We start from the raw sequence: 8,004 nt of genomic DNA, 5'->3' as shown, positions 1-8,004 counted from the left end.
TATTGCCAACATAACCTTAACACCTAACCGAACTTAATTTATGCGTAGCTATTCATCAAATTATACACTTTTGTGTATAATATGTATAAGACAATGTCGTTGGGCCTAGTGCCGTCGAGCTTAGGGTTGGGCGAGTGAATTTTTTCAACCTCGTAATACAACTCTTTCTTAAAACAGTTGGCCAACCCTTCCGCCACCACTCTTCACCTTATTTATGCTTAAACAACTATTTTTAAAACACGATTTTCCAACCCGCTCTCTGGTTAGTCTGGTCAGTTTTAACGTACTGTGTATTTAATTGATTGATTGATAGAGATTAATTAACGTACTGTGTAATCAATTGATTGATTGACAGATATTAATTAACGTACTGTATATTCAATTGATTGATTGGTGGAGATTAATTAACGTAGTGTGTGTTCATTTGATTGATTGATGGAGATTAGGCTGCCCAAGAGGTGGCACGTAAGCTCCTAAGCTTATGAATAGCTCGTAAGTGGTACAATTTTGTGAAGACAGTATTCAAAATTTAACATTTGTTATGAATAAAGGTGGTGGGGAGTATCACTATCGTGTACACACACATACTATGTATACATACATAGTATACACACTATCCCGGGAACCGCCAGGTACCGCTTATAATAATAGTATATGTTAAAATTTTATGTATAGGTTAGGTTGACGTTTATGTTCTTTTATCCATTATTTGCACTAGAAATACAGTGATCGAATCTTTGACAGTTTCAACAGAGTAAGTGATAACATCACCGTTCAAGAAAATTTCGAACGATATCAGTTTCGAGTATTGATAAAAATCGTTTTTCATTCATATAAGAAGCAATCATTCATTAGGTGAGCATTTGGCCATTATTTACGATAGTGGGCTAAAATGTAGTTTCAGTTGTGAGTGAAGCACTGAGAGAGCTGCGATTCGAACATTGGAAGTTACCGAAACACTGATAAAATGAAACTTTTATTAATTCAATTAGTTTTTAATTACATGTAAAGTTTGTATATGTACATTTTCCTAAACATAATGGGGAAGGTTCGGATGTTGTATGACTGAACATTTTAATAAAGTGTGTGTGACTTACTGAAAACAAGCCCGGCTAGCTCAGTCGGTAGAGCACGAGACTCTTAATCTCGGGGTCGTGGGTTCGAGCCCCACGTTGGGCGATAAAGTTTTTTAAGCTTCGCAGTGAGTGTAGATTTTACTATGCATACAGTGCATCCTCAGGCTTAGCTCATCCAGGTTGCTGCCGACCCCAATGACGCATTAAATTTTTAATAAATCTTTGTAATCAAAATCGGTAAATTTTCATAAAGAATTATTGTAAAATATAATTCTAAGAATTGGTTAGTTTAAGTTTTGTTGGCAATTAATTTAATTTACAGTAGGCAGAGGTGAAGCATTTATAGATTCGATTCGACCAGAAGATGAGAGAGATACAACTCGCTTAAAATTGTTATATCATTTGTGTGTCATTTGCTAAGTGTTTTTCATTCATACACAAGGGAGGTTTGGGAGCCAGATTATCTTGGCCTCTGTTGATTATCACAGGCTGTGTTTATTAGGCTTGGCTGCGTTGTGCAAATATATTAGTGAATCCTCTCGAAGCAATGAATCGAAACTTGCTGCATTACCTTAAAGTCTATTTTGTAAACACGCCCTAAATCAGCATAACATAGCACCTTACTTATATATATATTACAGGAAATGAGTTTTTTTTTTAGAGAAAATCTTATATCAATATGTCTTAAAAAACGAATTCGTCCTGAATGTTGGCTGCCAAATTTATAAATAGTTCATCAACGATTTTTTTTTTTGCAGCGATACTCCTGCGCAGGTTCTAAGACTCTCTCTGGCCAACAAAGTGGTACTCGTTTCTCGTTTAATGTTTTAGCCGGTATATATATATATATATATATATATATATATATATATATATATATATATATATATATATATATATATATATATATATATATAATATTATTATTATTATTATTGTTAAGGAATATATTTATGCCTTAAGTCTGCATATTTCCATAAATCAAACATTTTATATAAAATAAGTAAACACTGCATACTCTCTGTATTCTTTATATAAATCCATTTCTCAGCCAGATATCTCCTTGACCTTATTTTGCTGCTGGAAACTCAGACTCGCCATAAATCCTCCATGCTGAGACTCAGCCACCTCTTCTTGTTCTTCTCTATCACCAACCTGCCAGAAACCTTTCCCACTTCCACTCAACAGGCTAATCCTCTTGCCCTCTTTGCACTCGTCGTGTTTACTCTGCCGATGATTTAAAAGCTTATACCCGTTGCGAGCACTCAGAATCGATCTTGGATCATGATTCAATTGAAGGTATTATGATCTTCAAAATGGTAGTCCTTAAGAAAACCTAAATTGTCTATGTTAAGTAAGAAATTGTTTAAGATCAACTTTATTTTTCGTTGAATTATAAGGTACCGGACTGTGAGTGGTGTGATGTAAACAGTGATTTCATTACACAACTGTGGTTAACTGAAGCCTGATGGTGATGTGGTCTTCCGGGAGTAGATAACACAGATATCACTCCACTTGACCACTGATATTATTTTAGGTGTAGCCAAATATGTCGCTCTATCTCGAGTGGGGAGATCCATGTTTATGCTGGTCAGGTTCTCACTTGGAGTTAAAAGAGACTTTTGATTAACTGGACACGACAAATTATATTCTCTGTGTTGCTTCTGTATTTGTGAAAAATGTTCTCTTTAATTGTTACTTATATTTGCTTACTTAACTATATATATATATATATATATATATATATATATATATATATATATATATATATATATATATAGATATATATATATATATGTCGTACCTAATAGCCAGAACGCACTTCTCAGCCTACTATTCAAGGCCCGATTTGCCTAATAAGCCAAGTTTTCATGAATTAATGTTTTTTCGTCTACCTAACCTACCTAACCTAACCTAACCTAGCTTTTTTTGGCTACCTAACCTAACCTTACCTATAAATATAGGTTAGGTTAGGTTAGGTAGGGTTGGTTAGGTTCGGTCATATATCTACGTTAATTTTAACTCCAATAAAAAAAAATTGACCTCATACATAGAGAAAAGGGTAGCTTTATCATTTCATAAGAAAAAAATTATAGTAAATATATTAATTCAGGAAAACTTGGCTTATTAGGCAAATCGGGCCTTGAATAGTAGGCTGAGAAGTGAGTTCTGGCTACTAGGTACGACATATATATATTTATATATATATATATATATATAGATATATATATATATATATATATTTATATATATATATATATATATATATATATATATATATATATATATATATATATATATATATATATATATATATATATATATATATATATATATATATATTTATCCAACTATTGCTGACAAAAATATTCTCCTTTTTGTCCCGTCTAAGTTATCTTCTCCCTATTTCTTCTTAACTTCTTTCCTTTTACCACCACTTTACCTCATCTCCTTTTTCCCACCAAGTAATATACTCTTTATCTTTTGCTTCTCCTCTTCATCCTTCTCAATACCATCCCATCTTCTTCCTCGCCAGTGGCTCGAAGTTAAGCTGGATAGACAATGCAGTATTTAAGGTCCGACAGGAAACTTTACCTGCATGTAGACTCCAACCTGTCACCTTCGTAACCCGACCGTTGGTTGCAAGGCAACGGATAATATACAAGGATGCAACAGGAAGAAATACTTTTCTTGGAACTTACCTGACATTTGCATTGTATATAATTAGAGAGCCAAACTGACTAAGGAGGTTCAGTGTTTTTTCGGAACCTGTATGCAGCCCAAGAATGACTATCTAGAAAAGAGCCGTAACAAAGCTCATTTAAATATGAAAAGAGAAGCATTTCCGTTCGCCTCATGCACTCGTTTGCCAAACAGTAAATAAATAACTGGGATTAAGACTGTTTCTGGGGGGGCTGCATCCTGGGAATCGTCAGTAGTAGGCCCAGTAGCGTACACATGTACACTTACACAAACACACAATACAGCACATATATTAGACATACTCACTTGACCCGTGACTAAACCATGGGATAATTATCTGGAAATCAGTCCCTAACTGATCACCCTTATTCACCAAGTAGTAATTCTGGATCTGGAAAAAAAACCGATTGGTAACATGGTTAGGTAAGACATATTTGGAGCAATGAAAAGGGAAAGCTCTCAGCCTATGTACATAAGAGCAAAGAGAGAGAGAGAGAGAAAGAGAGAAAGGGGGAGACTGTGGGCGAAAGAGAGAGACAGGTAGACAGACAGACAGGTATACACACACACACACACACACCCAAACACACACATACACACACCCGGGCACTGCCAGGTACCCCTTTAGTTTTTTATCAGCAATGCATCAAAACTTAAGGTAAATCTGCTTATTTGGTGGTATGCGAGTATATTTCAACTGCATTCATCTTGTTGAATTTGCGGTGGATGATCCACGGCTCTTGGGTCCAACGTCTCTGGTTTTTATCAACTAGTGTATAGATTTCAGAGACTATTGGGTTGTCATATCATTAAAAGCTGTGTACAGAATCAGCCTCAACTGCTACACTTCTTAGGGCATTCCAGTTATTCAAAATGACAATGAAATTTGTCCTAATATCTCTGTGACTCATTTGGGTATTTAATTTAATTCTAAGTCTCCTTGTTCGTGCCCTTATCAACTATCAACACTGTTGGCTGGCTCCTGAGAACCATCACCTCAATTACTCGGTCCTTCGCTACCATAACCACTATTACATGTTCTTTGGCAACTTTTGAAAGATGTGTGTGTGTGTGAGAGTCTAGTTAGTTAATCTCCTAATTCTAATTCCTTTTATTCTTTCTTGTGTTGGTTAAGCTTCGGTATTTTTAACCTACCTCTTAACTTTCAATCAAGGGATGTTCAAGTTAATTAACATTTTATGCTTAACCTTATCTATATTTCAAGCAGTATAGGGAGTCTGCCTCTTCTACCTCTCTTCTTGTGCAATCGAGTACCTTCTCCCATTTCGGGCATTCAGTTTCCACCAGTGTCCCTGTATCCGAGTGCCACTGAAGATGTACAATCTGTTCATGTCAATAAATTTCGTTTCTCAGTGTGTGTACTCACCTAGTTGTACTCACCTAGTTGTGCTTGCGGGGGTTGAGCTCTGGCTCTTTGGTCCCGCCTCTCAACTGTTAATCAACAGGTGTACAGGTTCCTGAGCCTATTGGGCTCTATCATATCTAAACTTGAAACTGTGTATGGAGTCAGCCTCCACCACATCACTTCCTAATGCATTCCATTTGTCAACCACTCTGACACTAAAAAAGTTCTTTCTAATATCTCTGTGGCTCATTTGGGCACTCAGTTTCCACCTGTGTCCCCTAGTGCGTGTGCCCCTTGTGTTAAACAGCCTGTCTTTATCAACCCTGTCAATTCCCTTGAGGATCTTGAATGTGGTGATCATGTCCCCCCTAACTCTTCTGTCTTCCAACGAAATGAGGTTTAATTCCCGTAGTCTCTCCTCGTAGCTCATACCTCTCAGCTCGGGTACTAGTCTGGTGGCAAACCTTTGAACCTTTTCCATTTTAGTCTTATGCTTGACTAGATATGGACTCCATGCTGGTGCCGCATACTCCAGTGTGTGTGTGTGTGTGTGTGTGTGTGTGTGTGTGTGTGTGTGTGTGTGTGTGTGTGTGTGTGTGTGTGTGTGTGTGTGTGTGTGTGTGTTTTAGCGCTTAGATCAATACCGAAACAATTCTGGTTTAATTTATCCCCTAAACTCTTCTATCTTTCTCTCAATATAACTTACAAAATGATATCTCACTTTATTACGAAGTACTCGCGTGGCTGAACTCGTACACCAGGCTGCGAGCAGCTGTGACTAACAGTCGGGTTGACCAGACCACCAGCCAAGAAGCCTACATGACGTTGATCCTCGCAACGAACGCCAGACCAACCCGCAAGCTGGTTGAGAAAACGGGAAGAGGCAAGATCGTAACATTTCCCCGCGAAAGAGAATGTAAGACAAAAAAAAATCCTGAAAGAGTTGGATTTGGACCATCAGGTATGTTTGGGTCAAATGGTAAGGTATCTGCTGGCTGTCTCCACGACGTGTGTTTCTCGCACGCTTCTTTGGAAAAGTGCGCACTGGAGCGGCTAAAGGCTCTGTGGAGGTGATGAGGCGACCTGGTGGACGACAAGGGACAAATATGAAGGGAGGGGGGAAAAGGGAAGGAGAGAGGGTAGGAGGCGGAAGCAGAAGGGGGAGCAGAATGGAAAGGAAAGGATGGGAGGAAAGAGATGATAATTGTAGCTATGAAGAGGCAGAGAAGGATGATGGAAAGGGAGTAGGCGATGAGAGGGAAAAATGGGAGGGGGAGAATGGAAATTCATTCAGAAATACAATAATATGTTGTGAACTATGGGAGATGTTGGAGAGAGAAAGGAAGAATATCAATGTTTAGCATTCTCTCTTGGTGATTACTTTCCCACTCATGTACTGATCCAACCACGCCACTCATGAACTAATATAAACACTCCACTCATGTACTAACATAAACACTCCATTCATGTACTAACATAAACACTCCACTCAATTAAAAATATAAACACTCCACTTGTGTACTAATACAACCGCTTCACTCATGTTCTAATACATCCGCTCCACCCATGTACTAATTCAACTTATGCTAAAAACTTTCCAGTGAGTTTGCTTCAATAATGTTAGTTTGTAACTAACATATTCCGCAGATCACCAGGCGTCTTTCTGTGCCAATGACCTGAAATATAACCTCTAAATTTACAATTATACAATTTTAATTCATTGTTTTTAACACTGACATGCATAGATAGTCTTTAGTCGCTATTCACACTCCAGATTTAAATTTTCCATTCATACTTATTGTTATTATTTCACTGATTTTAAATTCCGTTAATTTAATCTCGGTTTAGGAGCCTGGAAGTGCCAGGAGTTATGTGGATCAACATTCTGTCTCTCTTTGCTGTCATGAGTTTTTGCGTTTACTCAACCGATTGGTGATCGAAACTGTTCGTCTGACTCCTAGCGGGGTCTCACTTGGGGTAGAATGAAACTGCTGAAGGTTAGAATAAAAAAACATTATTACAAAATTATTTTGGAAATGATTCATAGGTCTTATGACATATAAATTTATCTGTTGGTCTTACATAGAATATTTATACATATTGGTTTTATGGCCAAGAAAATTATGGTAATCCTATTTTCGCAATCTTCACAGAGGTCCAACCTTTTGGTTCAATGTTCGCGTTACTTTGGCTATCCTTTTCTCCTGTTTCGGATCGTTACTCATTCTACATTTGCCCGTTATTCATCCTGTCTTGATGTTCTACTAATCCTGCTTTGGCTTTCTGTTTATCCAACTTAGTCTTAAATCCATCTTGGCCCTCTTTCTATCCTACCTGGGTCCTCTGTTTATCATACGTTTTGTTCTCTATTCATCCAGTATTGTTTTTCTGATAATATATCTACCCAAACTTCACCTAGATTCCAGTTTCGTATTATGCATCCGCAAAAACACCTAATGGGTTTTGAATCTAAACTTTTTTTTTTTGGGGGGGAGGGGGGGAGGGATCTCCAATCACTTTTTTTCCCCTCCTTTTTTGTCACAAACTTCTTGACGTGATAGTCCTCATCCCAATCACCTCTTTTTCTTGTAGGATATTTTGCAGCTTCTAATTATCCGTCTAGAGAAATGCTACTGATCTTTCCACCTTCTCCAACTCTGCCTTTAACCCAAGGAAGAAAGTTTCTGAAGGTTTGCTGAGTAAGACATTATCGCAATGAAGCTTACAGCAGGAAGCAAACCCAGCGCTGATTACGGAAGAGGGGAAGGGATGGTGAGAAGAAAGGGGGTAAAGGAGATGGAAGTGAGAGTATGAAAGGAAGGAGATAAAGATAAAGAAATGGTGGAAAGGGGGAGTATG

The 8,004-nt window shown here is 37.6% G+C and overlaps 1 non-coding gene across 1 annotated transcript; it reads left to right on the top strand.

Annotated features, from left to right (window-relative positions):
- The first annotated feature begins 1,106 nt into the window (after positions 1 to 1,106).
- On the top strand, positions 1,107 to 1,179 carry TRNAK-CUU (transfer RNA lysine (anticodon CUU)). The gene has a single exon. It is a non-coding gene; the product is annotated as a tRNA-Lys (tRNA).
- The last annotated feature ends 6,825 nt before the right edge of the window (positions 1,180 to 8,004 follow it).

This window comes from Procambarus clarkii, chromosome 18, assembly GCF_040958095.1.
Source record: "Procambarus clarkii isolate CNS0578487 chromosome 18, FALCON_Pclarkii_2.0, whole genome shotgun sequence".
Lineage (NCBI taxonomy): Eukaryota > Metazoa > Arthropoda > Malacostraca > Decapoda > Cambaridae > Procambarus > Procambarus clarkii.
This window is presented reverse-complemented; position numbering and strand designations above follow the sequence as displayed.